Source organism: Bison bison, unplaced genomic scaffold (genome assembly GCF_000754665.1).
Source record: "Bison bison bison isolate TAMUID 2011002044 unplaced genomic scaffold, Bison_UMD1.0 scf7180017864471, whole genome shotgun sequence".
Taxonomy (NCBI): Eukaryota; Metazoa; Chordata; class Mammalia; order Artiodactyla; family Bovidae; genus Bison; species Bison bison.
In genome coordinates, this window is record NW_011495032.1 from 22761272 (window position 1) to 22775809 (window position 14538).

Consider the following 14538-nt stretch of genomic DNA (forward strand, 5'->3'; position numbering starts at 1 on the left):
GACGGGGGAGCCTGGTGGGCTGCCATCTATGGGGTCGCACAGAGTCGGACACGACTGAAGTGACTTAGCAGCAGCAGCAGCAGCTAGGTTGGTCATGGCTGTTTTTTGAAGGAGCAAGTGTCTTTTAATTTTATGGTTGCAGTCACCATCTGCAGTGATTTTGGAGCCCAAGAAAATATGGTCTCTCACTGTTTCCATTGTTTCCCCATCTATTTGCCATGAAGTAATGGGACAAGTTGCCATGATCTTAGTTTTCTGAATGTTGAGCTTTAAGCCAGCTTTTCCACTCTCCTCTTTCACTTTCATCAAGAGGCTCTTTAGTTCTTCTTCACTTTCTGACATAAAGGTGGTGTCATCTGTGTATCTGACGTTATTGATATCTCTGCCAGAGATCTTGATTCAAGCTTGTGCTTCATCCAGCCTGGCATTTTGCATGATGTACTCTGCATATAGGTTAAATAGCAAGGTGATAATATACAGACTTGACGTACTCCTTTTGGAGTACGAGTTTGGAACGAGTTTGTTGTTCCATGTCCAGTTCTAACTGTTGCTTCTTGAGCTGCATACAGATTTCTCAGGATACAGGTGAGGTGGTCTGGTATTCCCATCTCTTGAAGATTTTTCCGCAGTTTGTTGTGATCCACACAAAGTCTTTGTCATAGTCAATAAAGCAGAAGTAGATATTTTTTTGGAACTCTCTTGCTTTTTCAATGATTCAATGGATGTTGGCAATTTAATCTCTGGTTCCTCTGCCTTTTCTAAATCCAGCTTGAACATCATAGTTCATGTACTATTGAAGCCTGGCTTGGAGAATTTTGAGTATGACTTGGTTGGCATGTGAGATCAGTGCAATTGTGCAGTAGTTTGAACATTCTCCGGCATTGCCGTTCTTTGGAATTGGAATGAAAACTGGCCTTTTCCAGTCCTGTGGCCACTACTGTTTTCCAAATTTGCTGGCATATTGAGTGCAGTTCACTTTCACAGCATCAGCTTTTAGGATTTGAAATAGCTCAGCAGGAATTCCATCACCTCCACTAGCTCTGTTCTTAATGATGCTTCCTAAGGTCCACTTGACCTCGCATTCCAGGATGTCTGGCTCTAGGGGAGTGATCACACCATCGTGATTATCTGGGTCATGAAGATCTTTTTTGTATAGTTCTTTTGTGTATTCTTGCCACCTCTTCTTAATATCTTCTGCTTCTGTTAGGTCCATACAGTTTCAGTCCTTTATTGTGCCCATCTTTGCATGAAATGTTCCTTTGGTATCTCTAATTTTCTTGAAGAGATCTCTAATCTTTCCCATTCTATTGTTTTCCTCTATTTCTTTGTATTGATCACTGAGGAAGCCTTTCTTATCTCTCCATGCTATTCTTTGGAACTCTACATTCAAATGGGTATATCTTTCTTTTGCTCCTTTGCCTTTCACTTCTCTTCTTTTCTCAGCTATTGTAAGGCTTCCTCAGACAACCATTTTGCCTTTTTGCATTTCTTTTTCTTGGGGATGGTCTTGATCCCTGCCTCCTGTACAGTATCACAAACCTCCATCCATAGTTCTTCAGGCACTCTGTCTATCAAATCAAATCCCTTGAATCTATTTCTCACTTCCACTGTATAATTGTAAGGGATTTGATTTAGTCATACCTGAATGATCTAGTGGTTTTCCCTACTTTCTTCAATTTAAGTCTGAATTTGGCAATAAGGAGTTCATAAACTGAGCCACAGTCAGCTCCCGGTCTTGTTTTTGCCAATTGTATAGAGCTTCTCCATCTTTGGCTGCAAAGAATATAATCAATCTGATTTCAGTTATTGACCATCTGGTGATGTCCATGTGTAGAGTCTTCTCTTATGTTGTTGGAAGAGGGTGTTTGCTATGACCAGTGCATTCTCTTGGCAAAACCCTGTTAGCCTTTGCCCTGCTTCATTCCGTACTCCAAGGCCAAACTTGCCTGCTACTCCAGGTATCTCTTGACTTCCTACTTTTGCATTCCAGTCCCCTATGACGAAAAGGCCATCTGTTTTTTTAATTTTATTTTGGTGTTAGTTCTAAAAGGTCTTGTAGGTCAGCATAGAACTTCAGCTTCTTCAGCATTACTGGTTGGGGCATAGACTTGGATTCCTGTGATATTGAATAGCTTCCATGGAGATGAGCAGAGGTCATTCTGTCTTTTTTGAGATTGCAGTACTACATTTCAGACACTTTTGTTGACTATGAGAGCTATTCCATTTCTTCTAAGGGATTCTTGCCAACAGTAATAGATACAATGGTCATCTGAATTAAATTTATCCATTCCGGTCCATTTTAGTTCACTGATTCCTAAAATATGGATGTTCACTCTTGCCATCTCCTGTTTGACTAGTTCCAGTTTACCTTGATTGGAGGTTCCTATGCAGTATTGCTCTTTACAACATTGAACTTTACTTCCATCACCAGTCACATCCAAAGTGTTGTTTCTGCTTTGGCTCAGTCTCTTTTTTCTTTCTGGAGTTATTTCTCAACTCTTCTCCAGTAGCACATTGTGCACCTACTGATCTAGGATGTTCATCTTTCAGTATCATATCTTTTTGTGTTTTCATACTGTTCATGGGGTTTTCAAGGCAAGAATACTGAAGTAGTTTTGCCATTTCCTTCTCCATGAACCATGTTTTGTCAGAACTGTCCACCTTACCCCGTCTTGGGTGGCCCTACATGGTATGGTTCATAGTTACATTGAGTTACACAAGGCTGTGATCCATGTGATCAGTTTGGTTAGTTTTCTGTGATTGGATAGGTAGGATAAAGATAAGGGACTAGAAGGTCACAAGCTCATCTTCTCCTGTGAGAACTCCAAAACTGCAACTCAATGCTGAACAACCATTGACAGGAGAATGTTGCAGCTCACCAAAAAAAGATACCCCATGTCTGAGGGCAAAGGAGAAGTCCCAACAAGATGGTAGGAGGGACGAAATCACGTTTAGAATCAAAACCCCTCCCACCAGAGATGTTTGGAGGGCTCGAAAAAAACCCTGTGTGCACCAGGACCCAGAGGCCCCACAGAGAACGAGCCTCAGTAACTGGATTCCTGATCAGTGTTATTGTTTGAAGAGGTGTTTTTATTTGAATAAATTTTGGTGTCCAAGTTTTTTTTTTTTTTAATTAATTTACCAAATAGGTCTCTACTTAGAGTTTCTATAACTATTTGGTAAATCAATAAAAACTTGGACACCAACATTTGATCAAATAAAAACACTTTTTCAAACAATAACACTGATCAGATGTCCAGTTACTGAGGTGTTCCATCAAAAATGACAAACTGTTTTCCAATGCTTCATGGAGGGGAAAAAATGGGGAGGGACAGGTATGTATTTTACTTCAAGGGCATGTGAATTGAATAAGGAAGGACATACACAAGCCAAAACTTGTATAGCCCTTCTCTGTTTTTGTTTATTCCATTAAGAACGTGTCCTATTGTGATATAAGGCCTGACAGATGCATCTTGACATCCAAGGGAAACAAAGAGAGCCTCTAAGGGGCTGACCACAAGTTCCCTCCCCAGTTCTCTTCCCATGGATAAGGTCTTCTAGCCTTATCATGGGAAAGAGGCACAGAGGCACTCATCCCTGAGAAGCAAGTTGTAGTTCCCTTCCTGCCTATGAAATTATTCAAATAAGCCAATAACATGCTCCGATGGAAATCAGGGGGCCTGTCACTCTTTTAATACTATTAAAGAAGCTTCCCATACCCCCAGATCATTCACTCTGTCCCCATATGACCATATGTGGTGTGTGGTGTCCTCCTCTCCTGGGCTGGGAGTATATCAGTTCAGTTCAGCTGCTCAGTCATGTCTGACTCTTTGAGACCCCACAGACTGCAGCATGCCAGGGTTCCCTGTCCATCACCAACTCCTAGAGCTTACTCAAATCCATGTCGATCAAGTCGGTGATGCCATGCAACCATCTCATCCTGTCATCCCCTTCTCTTCCCTCCTTCAATCATTCCCAGCATCAGGGTCTTTTCCAATGAGTCAGTTCTTCACATTAGGTGGCCAAAGTATTGGAGTTTCATCTTCAGCATCAGTCTTTCCAATGAATATTCAGGACTGATTTCCTTTAGAACTGACTGGTTGGATCTCCTTGCAGTCCAAGGGAGTATATATGACTGATAAAATGCTGTGTGGTGTTAGGTAAAGGAAAGTTACATGGCTCAAAATAGCCTGGAGTTAAAACTCCCCTCCAGGTCCTCCCCACCATTCTATGCAAAACAAAGAACTCTCCCACCCAAAGAAAAAAATGGACATTAAAGCTGATTACGCCCAGCTCCCAGCCAGTCCAGCCTCTGGCCGATCTCCAAAATTCCTTGCTGCAGCTATTTAAGAGATAACTACTCTGAACAACCTTGGAGAAGTACAGGCCCCCTTAAGACAGTAGCTTTCCACATATATGCCTATATATACTTACTCTTTTCTTGGGTTAGTGCTGCTGCTGCTAAGTCACTTCAATTGTGTCCGATTCTGTGCTACCCCATAGATGGCAGCCCACCAGGCTCTGCCGTCCCTGGGATTCTCCAGGCAACAACATTGGAGTCGGTTGCCATTTCCTTCTCCAATGCATGAAAGTGAAAAGTGAAAGTGAAGTCATTCAGTCATGTCTGACTCTTCATGACCCCATGGAGAGCCTACCAGGCTCCTCCTTCCATGGGATTTTCCAGGCAAGAGTACTGGAGTGGGTTGCCATTGCCTTCTCCGTGGCTTAGTGCAGCAGCTCACTAATCTGACTGCTGCCCCTTCTTGCCTCATTAAAGGTGATCTGTTCCTGTAAAGTGCCGGCCTCGTTCTTTTTCTGAACTTCGCCCTCCCTAACTCCCTCACCCTACATTAGGTGTCATGCATTTGACCATCTCCAAAGTCCATGATACAAATCCCTTTTTCACCCATAGGGTTAACAAGGAATGATTAAACACTTACCTGAAGAGAAGAACAAAGCTTTCTTTCTCAAGCCAAGAGATATGCACTTGGGAATAAGACAAGGACATAATTTGGCTGCTTTCTTGTACATCTTTTCCTTCATTTAGAAAGTAATGCTAAGGACTAAAGGGAAAACTCCAAGGAGAGATGTGAAATCTACAAACTCTCACTTTTGGCAGACAGCCAGGAAAGACTGGTTTGTAACAGGCAATGGGAAGGCCTAAGACTATCTCCTGCTTGGTTTTTATCATAAGGTCAACTGGGAGCCAGGCTCATGGTGGCCTATCCCCCCTCACCAAGAGAACACATTGGGCTTTGGGACCCCAACCATCATAGTAATAAGACATATAACTTTATTTAGAATGTAGCCTGCACATGTCCACCTCTCAGGTAAGGATTTGAGGATTTAAAATCCAGGCCATCTTTCTGTTAGCTGGTCATGACTAGCATGTGCTATTTTCAACCACACCAGTCAAGTGACTCTCAAGGCATTTGGTTGGCTGATTTTTCTTTAACATCACTTTCGCTACCTTTCCCTGCTCAAGGCCAATCCAATCTTCTTTAATGTCCTGACTATAAGAACCACATGAGGTACCATCTCCCTTTCTGCTCTCCTTTGAATATTGTTTTAATTTTAATATGGGATTCATTTCAAAGATATTTATTTTATAGTTCATTTGCTTTATCTTGTAGTGACTGAAAAATGGAAATTGGAGTCTAGAAGATCTGTGCTTGGTCTCTTACTAAACTGGGTAGTCTCTGGTTGTTGGTTTAGAACTTGAACTTTGGTAAAGATTTGAATCCTAGATTCATCACTTAATAGCTATGAAATCGTAAGCAAGTCACTTGTACTCTCTTAAGTCTCAGTTTCCTAAGCTATCAAATAGGATAACAATATCTACCTTCCCAGGTGGTGATAGTGGTAAAGAATATGCCAATGCAGGAGACACAAGAGACGCAGTTTCAATCCTTGAATGGGGAAGAGCCCCTGGAGTAGAAAATGACAACTCACTCCAGTATTTTTGCCTGGAAAAGTTCCATGGACAGAGGAGCCTGGCAGGCTACAGTCCATGGAGTCACAAAGAGTTGGACACAATTGAACCCTTGTCAGCAGTCAGAAGCATAGGATTATCTTGAAGATACAAGGAAATAATCCCTGTGATGCTAACCCTATGCTAGCACCTAATCAGTATTAGGTATTATTGTCTTTTTTTTTTTATCATTACATGAAATCCCATCTCCCTGGGAAGGATTAACTTTTTTATTTATAATTTTATTTTGGTTGTGTTGGATCTTCGTTGCTATGTGAGATTTTCTCTAGTCACAGTGAGTAGGGGCTACTCCTCCTTACAGTGGTTGGGCTTCTCTTGTTGTGTAGCATAGGCTCTAGGGCATGTGGGCTTCAGTAGTTGCGGCGTCCAGGCTCTAGAGCACAGGCTCAATAGTTGCGGCTCATGGACTTGGTTGCTCCTAAGCATGTGGGATCTTCCCAGACCAGGAAATGAACCTGCATCTCTGGCATTGGCAGGCAGATTCTTAACCACTGGGCCACCAGGGAAGCCCAGCAAGCATCAATTCTGTTCATATGTAAGTCCAACCCAGAATCTAGAAAAGGTGGATGTTGATTTAATTCACTTAATCTGAATTAGTTGTTGAAAGTGGGATATTCAGGTCATTTGGACCCCTGCCCACTCTGAGCTGAATCCATGACTCTCACAACAGAGCCACAGCACTTTTTGTCTTTTCCAGGCAGACTGTAGAAGCTTCATGTTTCACTGCTGATGAGTTTAATTCTAAGATAAAATAATTTACCTGTTTAGCATACTGTTAAATTAGACCAGCTCCCTATCTTCTGAAATGCACATTTTGGGATTGATGGATTTAAAATTCTTTCTTTTTGGTTTTGTTGACTGAAGGTTCAAATCTTTGTCTTTTCGTCTTCCTACATGGAAAAACATGGACAAAAATTCAGTCAGTGAGTGGCCCGTTTAAATGAAATGAAGCGGTCAAAGGGAGCTATAATGAAGCTTAGGGTTTGATGGTTCTTGGTTTCCAGTTTTGCTTTTTCAACCTGGAGCCAGTTGGAGGTTGGGGGTGCTAAATCTGTGCTTTGTGAATGTACAGACAAATGACCTGGCCTTCCATTCGGCCAGGCCTTGATCTTTTGAGTTAAAGAAAAGAGTGTAAGTAATTCCTTCTTTGGAGCGACAATTTTCAGGGACAGCTGTTTTCCAGCTTATGGAGAGGAGGAATTTCTGGCTGCTAGCTAGCTTCTGCTGATGGGTTTACAGACTTCCTGCTCTTCCCCAATTGGTGCTAATGCATTCCTCATTGTCTGAGATGGTTAGACTGCTCTCATCATTAAGAGAAAGGGATAGGGATCCATTTTCAAAATCAGAGACATCCAAATGTGTGCAGAAATCGTGTGTTTTAAATGTAAGTACCTAAACTAAGATGAAAAATCTCAGAGGTAACAGAAGAATATCACGTTTCAAGTATGGAGAAATCTTGCCTTACGAAAAGGGCTGCCTTAAAGAACAAACAAGGCCTTAATGAGGAAGAATTCAAACTTCAAAGTTTACATTCAGAGTAGTCTGGTGGATCATTTTGATACTTTCAGTTTCTCTGCCTCTAACATGATAATCAATCATCCAGAGCAGACTCACAGACTAGCTGTGAGAACTATGAGACACATGATTCCACCCTATTATGTTTGCGTGTGGTATGAGAGATTGAAAGAAAGTTCTGGGCATGTATCCCAGAGAAATTAAAACTCAATATTTACACAAAATATATACATAAATCATAGTAGCTTTATTTGTAATAGTCAAACACTAGAAATAATCCAAAGATCCTTCAATGAGTGAAAAGATAAACTGTGGTACATCCATACCACGTAACACTACTCAGTAATAAGGAGTTGATACATGCAACAGCTTGAATGGATCCTGAATGAATTATACAGAGTTTGAAAAGCCAAATCAAAAAAGTACTCTATGATTCTTCCATTTATATGACACTCTTGAAATGACCAAAGTTTAGAGATGGAGGACACATCAGTGGTTTCCAGGAGATAATGATGGGTGGGCAGGATGGTGCCTGTGGTCCTAAAAGGGCAGTAGAGGGATCCTTCTGGTGATGGGCCTCCTCTCTATTTGGACAATGGAAGTGATTACTTGAATCTATACATGTAATATCAAATTGCATCTTATTAAATATACACACAAATAGCTGCATGTAGAACTCATGAAATATGGTTAAGATTGCTAGATTATAGTAATGTCAATGGTCTGATTGTGATACTGCACTACAGTTATGAAGGTTTTGTCTGGGGAACTGAGTAAAGGGTATGTAAGCTCTCACTCTATTATTTCTTACAGCAGCACATAAATCTACAATCATCTCAAATTTTAAAACATAATTTTTTTTTTTTTAGTTTGTAGCTTTTGACTGCCTTCATCCAATTCTCTCTCCCTCTACCCTCTGCCTCTGGTAACCACGGATTTGATCTTTAGATGAGTTTGTTTACTTGTTTTTAAAGTATAATTGGCCTGCAACACTATGTTAGTTCCTGTTACACAACAGAGTAATTCAATATTTCTATGCATTTCAAAATGATCACTATGCTAAGTCTAGGTACAATATGTTACCATACAAAGATATCATACATTTACTGACTATATTCCCCACACTGTGCATTTTATACATGTCTCATTTACATTGCACCTGGAAGTTTATACTTCTTAATCTCCCTCACCTATTTTCCCCCCAACCCCTCACTATTTTTTTTAAAATACAGAGAAGTTTTAAAAATCTCTCTTCTTTGACTGGACCAGAAAGATATTACTCTCACCTTTTAGGTCAGCTGAGTTTCTTGGTAGTCTTTTTTCTGTATCTCTGTATTTTATCCATGTGTTTATCCATGTATATGTTTGGAGCAGAGTGAGGGTCCAAAGCTGAGTTCACACTGTCATATGAACCCAGCAGAGTTTGCTTTAATGAACTGTAGAGGCACTAAAAGGGTTCACTCAGTCGGGCTGGGCAGCAACTCCATCCAGATAGTCCCCTGATGGGGTTAACGTCATCATGGTCATCTGAAGTGTTCACAGTATTCCTCACTTCTTTACAACAGTTTTATTGTTATACAAGTAATTTATCTTCCCAATGAAAACATTAAAAATTCAAATAAGCAAAAGAAAATATAAAAATAAAACAGCCCACCTAATTTTTAATCTGATTTTGGAAAGTAAACTTGTCACCTGAGAATAAACCCCAGAACCATTTTCTATTAAAAGAGACATTTAGCAGAAAGTTTATCAAGCCAGAATACAGCTTTTATTAAATAGGTCTCAAGTTATAATCAGCAATCATGGCTCTTCCCTTTTCTTCCTGTTCCCCACCTCTGGAAAGTGACCAAGTCAGAATTTCATACCTCCAAATGAAAATTTGAGTCCACTGGTATGGGATAACCAGAGGAACAGCAGAGTTCAACATAAGCAATAAGAGAAAACCTCATAACTTGGGGCTTATTGTTTTGAAAAGTGTAAAATAAATCAAATAATTCAACTGATGAACTATTCAGAGAAGTAGTGCTTGAATGTTCTGGGCCTCAGTGGTAAAGGACAGCTGTTGGACTTAATGAACATATTCGTATGATGATAGTTCTATGAGGGAGTTGCATGCTTATATCCATAAAAGAGGTGGAAGGTAATTAAAGATTCAAATGAGGTCATTGTCCCTCAATAAGTTCTTCTAAGGCCGTAACATTAGGCCATTAGAAAAGAATTTGATGAGCAACTGTCAGGTTTCCAAAATAGTTACTAGTGTTTGTATTAGAAGCAATCAAGCGTGTGTCCAAAGCCCACTGCTGCTACATGAGTGTGAGGCATGGAAATGGCACACAGGCTTGGCTGAAGAACAGTCATCCTACGATAATGAAGTTGGGGTTGATGTTCATGCTGGATATAATTGGAAATTTAAGCACGTCTTTGGGAAAGGCTTATCTCTGGTCAGATGTTGGTCTCCAAGGAAAGCAAAGAGGTGCCTGGGCTCCCTGTTACCGAATGGCTAGTAGAGATACTTCAGTTGGTTCTGAAGGCAAAAATGCCTCAGACTTATTACTGACTATTTAATCTGTGATTTGCTACAATCATTAATCATAAAAGCCATACAAGCCTTTACATTTCCCTATTGATTACTTTAGATTTTTAGACACACAAGTTATCCTTCTCTCTTTTGATTATCTCAGGCTTACATTAAAATTAATTTCCACAACCTCAGTACACAATAATTGATTTGAAACTTGGGTTTTCACCATTTGATCCTTAAGACAAGTTGTTCAGCCTCACTTGGGTTAAGATTTTTTTCATTTGTAAAATGAGGTCTTTGGTTTTATGATGTAAGTAAATGCTTTGATATGCATATAAGAGAATCTCACACTAAAAGGAGAAAGAGACATTTCTTCCCACTTCAACAGCCGCCTGGAAGTCAAGCTCCCCTTGAATCAACACTGGAATCCTTCAATTTGCTGGAGGAGGCAGCCAAACCTGTTGGATGGATGAGTGGTCTTGCCAAAGTGGTGGTGGTGTCCAGTGAAGGCAGTGGCATCCTGAAGAGAAGATGGAAACAGTAGAAGCTGTGGGGAAGCCTTGGCAGGTCCAGCAGGTTCAGGAGAGACTGATGAACATAGCAGCACCTGAGGGAGAGAGGATGGAGCAAGAAGAGAGAACAAAAATACCAGAAATCAATAATGGGTCACCTCTGAGAACTCCCAGAAATACCTGGTGGAGATTTTGTTGGGACTGGAGAGTCAGAGTCTGCAAACTCATATTGCCCATGCATAATAGCATTGGAGTGGGAAGTTAGACAGGAAAATACTTAATTGCTATAGAAATCTGCAAAGGATCTCCCAAAGGGCCCTTTCAATTCTGTATTTGGCTCAGCCAAAAACAATTGGCTTGACTCCCTTGGAAGAACAGAAGGTGCCTGGTAGAGCTAAGTTTTCATGGATGCATCTGGTTCCCAGCAGGGCACAGAGCTAATGCAGCTGAAAAAGCATACAGCTGTGACTCCAGGCATCTTGTGAATGACCAGGCCTGGCTTGGGCTTCCTGCCTAAGTTCAAAGCATGGGTTTTCATCTGGGAGTCAGGTTGCGGTGGGAGGTGGGAGGAAATAAGTGAATGGCTCGGAGGATCTCTTCAAACCACACATTCCTCAGGCCCTACTCTGGATGTATTGAATCAGAATTTCTGGTACTGGGATTGAGAATGAGTGCAGGAGTCCAGTGTGTCTTTTGAATTAGGAGGTAATTGGAGAATTGAGGAGTTTTAGGGGAGAGGTGAGGAATGTTTGCTTGTGAGACTAAGGAGTGGATAGAGAGGTACAGACCAGAGATATAGAGACTGGGGGTCAAGAGGTGAGAGGGAGAAAGGCAGGAGCAAGGTGGCTTTAAAGGGAACCAGAGGAGACACCTTCCATTCCCTGGAAGAAAAAAGGCATGAAAAGATATGGATGTAAACGAGCCTGAAGCTGGAGGGAGTGCAGACAGCCTGAGGTTGGGACTGAGGATTGCCATTTTCTCTCTGGAGTGGACTGTAAGGCATGGTTGGCTGCAGAGAGAGGAGAGGGAGGTTCCGAGAGGCAAAGTAATTTCTTGGAGCTTCTACAAGGGTGAGTGGCTAATCTGGGCTGCAAACTGAGGTCTGTCTCAGTCCGAAGCCCCTATTCTTTCTCTGATTCACTATTTTCTTTGTGCAGTACTGTCTAACCAAACCCTGATATGATGCCTTTCTGTTAAGTATCCTCCTTGAAAAGTAATTTTTGTCACAATTAATTTGATGGATGCTCGAGACACAACAGCTTTTTACATTAAACTAAATTGTTTCCACTTCTCCACAGCCATCTCTTTGCCTCCAGAACACACTCCCTCAAGTCCCCGGTTAGTTTAGATCTGTAATCTTTGTCACCTAACATGAAATTTAGTTTGGGAGGAATCCCTCACTTTCTTAGTAACTATGTACAATTGCCCTACACTTTGGATCCGCTCTCCCTCCCCCTCAATTATTTTTCTAAAAAGACCTCTCATTTCCCACCCTCTCTGGGATTTTTGGCTGCTGCATGATTCTGAAAGAGCACAATAGGAGAAACAGATTTTCTATTCCTACCAACCTGAGCCTTCTCTAAACAGACTGCAGAACACAGCCTCCTTTCCTCAGAAGTGTGTATACTCATATTCCCAGAGAATCCACTGGACACTGAATGCTGAGCCTTGTTGACCATGTGAAATCTCTCACCACATGCCATCCGTGCAACAGTAACCATGGTCTCCCTGCTACAATCTCATCGTGGAAACTCCATCCAAACACCCTAAAGAAAGAGCTCACAGATGTTCAGAAAAATACACAATAATCCTTGGCTGATTAATTTAATATCCTTTGGAGACATTCTATAGATCACTAGGCTGCTGTTTTATTCTGGAAGCCATAACCTCCCCATTCTCACGCCTATAATGTTTCATTTTGATTCATCTCAGGGAAAGGCAGATGATACCCAAACGTATGAACCAAGGGGCTGAAACATAGATCATTGCTTCCCTGATAAGACTATCAGTGCCTGGGAAAGAAGCCTTCAGTAGCAATGCTGAAATGACACATGGAAGGCCAGATGATGTGGGGAATTTGTTAAACATTTCACATCCTGCCAAATGACTTTGTGTATTTGTGACTTTTTTAAGATAACAATTTTTAAATTTTTATGTTATGTGTTTGCTGTGCTCTTTGTCTAGAATATAAACCTTACTTTAGCTTCCCCTAAAGTAAACAAAACAGAGATACAGATCTAAAACCTGACCCAAAAAATGCCGATTTTGTATATTTGTTTTGTTACCCCATCTAGTTAGTGTGTCTGTAGGGGAGGTTGGCAAAGTTTTTGGGTAAAGGACCAAAGAATAAATATTTGGGGCTTTTCAGGTAGTACAGTTTCTGTTGCAACTAGTCAGTTCTGCTATTGTAACATGAAAGCAGCCTTTAGAAAATATGTAAATAGATGAACATGGCTGTGTTCCAATAAAACTTTATTTACAATATAGGCAGTGGGCCAGATTTACTCTATAGGCTGTAGATTGCCGACCCCTAGAAGGTAAGCTACATGAGGACAAGTGAGTCCTACAACATAAAAAGTTTGCCAATGACTGATAGGGACAAATAGCTAACATTACTGAGAAGTAATTATGTCTAGACACTGTGCCATGGATACATTATTGTTGTTGTTCAGTTGCTAAGCTCTATCCAACTCTCTGTGACCCCATGGGTCACCCCATGTAGCCCACCAGCCTCCTATGTCCATGGGGATTTCTAGGCAAGAATACTGAAGTGGGTTGCCATTTCCTTCCCCAGGGAATCTTCCCGGACTAGGGATCAAACTCATGTGTCCTATGCAACAGTAAGGATATATAAGATATATAAACATTGTTTAATGAGGTGGATATTACTGCCCTTTTTTGTAGATTGAGAAATGAAGGTCAAAAAGCTTAAGCAACTTACCTGAGATCACATGACTAAGTAGTGGAGTCCTATGGCCTGCCTTCTGTTGGTGAGGGTATGAGTGGGTGCAGTGTGTGCCCCAGGGCACTAAGCTGGGACTTATGTCCCACCGCTTATCAGATACTTAGGCTCAAGATCCCAGGAACCATTCCCTCAATTTCATATAAAAGCTGGGACACTAAGCAGTCTTGGGGTTAGAACTGTAACTGTGGTTATCTGTGTCTTCCCCCAAGCTGCCCAGTAAAGGGGCTAGGTATGTGTATGCTCTGGGGTCTGAGTGCCTGGGTTCAGATCAAAGTCCTCCTCTTCATTGCTATGACTGGCCAGATTGGTTTATGTACTTGTGCTTCCATGTCCTTGTCTGCTAAATAAGGATAGTGGTACTACTATCCAGGAGGGAGGTTGTGTGGATTAAAGGAGTCAATACATGTGAAATGCTTAATGAGTGCATGCACAAAGAGTCTCCTTATATATGTGACTGGCTGACAAGACTTGTGATCTGTGGGCCAGCAAAGGAGGGAATGAAGAAAATGAAGAATGATATGAAAGATGAGCAAGGAAGACAGTGTAGTAGAAATACAAATGATATGACAGTGGCAAGGAATGAGGTTTTAAAAATTATATTTCATTCATGTAATGATAGTATAAGGTGGACTGAAGGAAAAAAATGAATATACCCACAACCCCACTTACCTCTAGGTATTATATATATTTGGGATATCCTCCTCTAGGAGTTTACATCTGTGTCATGTATTCTAGAGATACTCCATATGTTCCACCGACACATCTGGTTGTTGCTCTCCTTCGCTCCTGCTCTGGACTGGCAGCAGCTCTGTGCTTCTGTCTCCACATCCCTGGTGAGTGCTTTGTTAGGCTTCTTCTGCCCGCTTATGCCTGCTTTGCTACAAAGTGTGGGGACCAGCCCCTCCTATTATTCCCTATAGCCCAGCCAACACAAGGCAGTCGTGTTTAACAGACTTTAAATGTCTTGAGGATTCCATCAGGGAACTTCATTGTGGGAAAGGAAACTGACAGCTGAGTATTGCTGTGTCCAGCA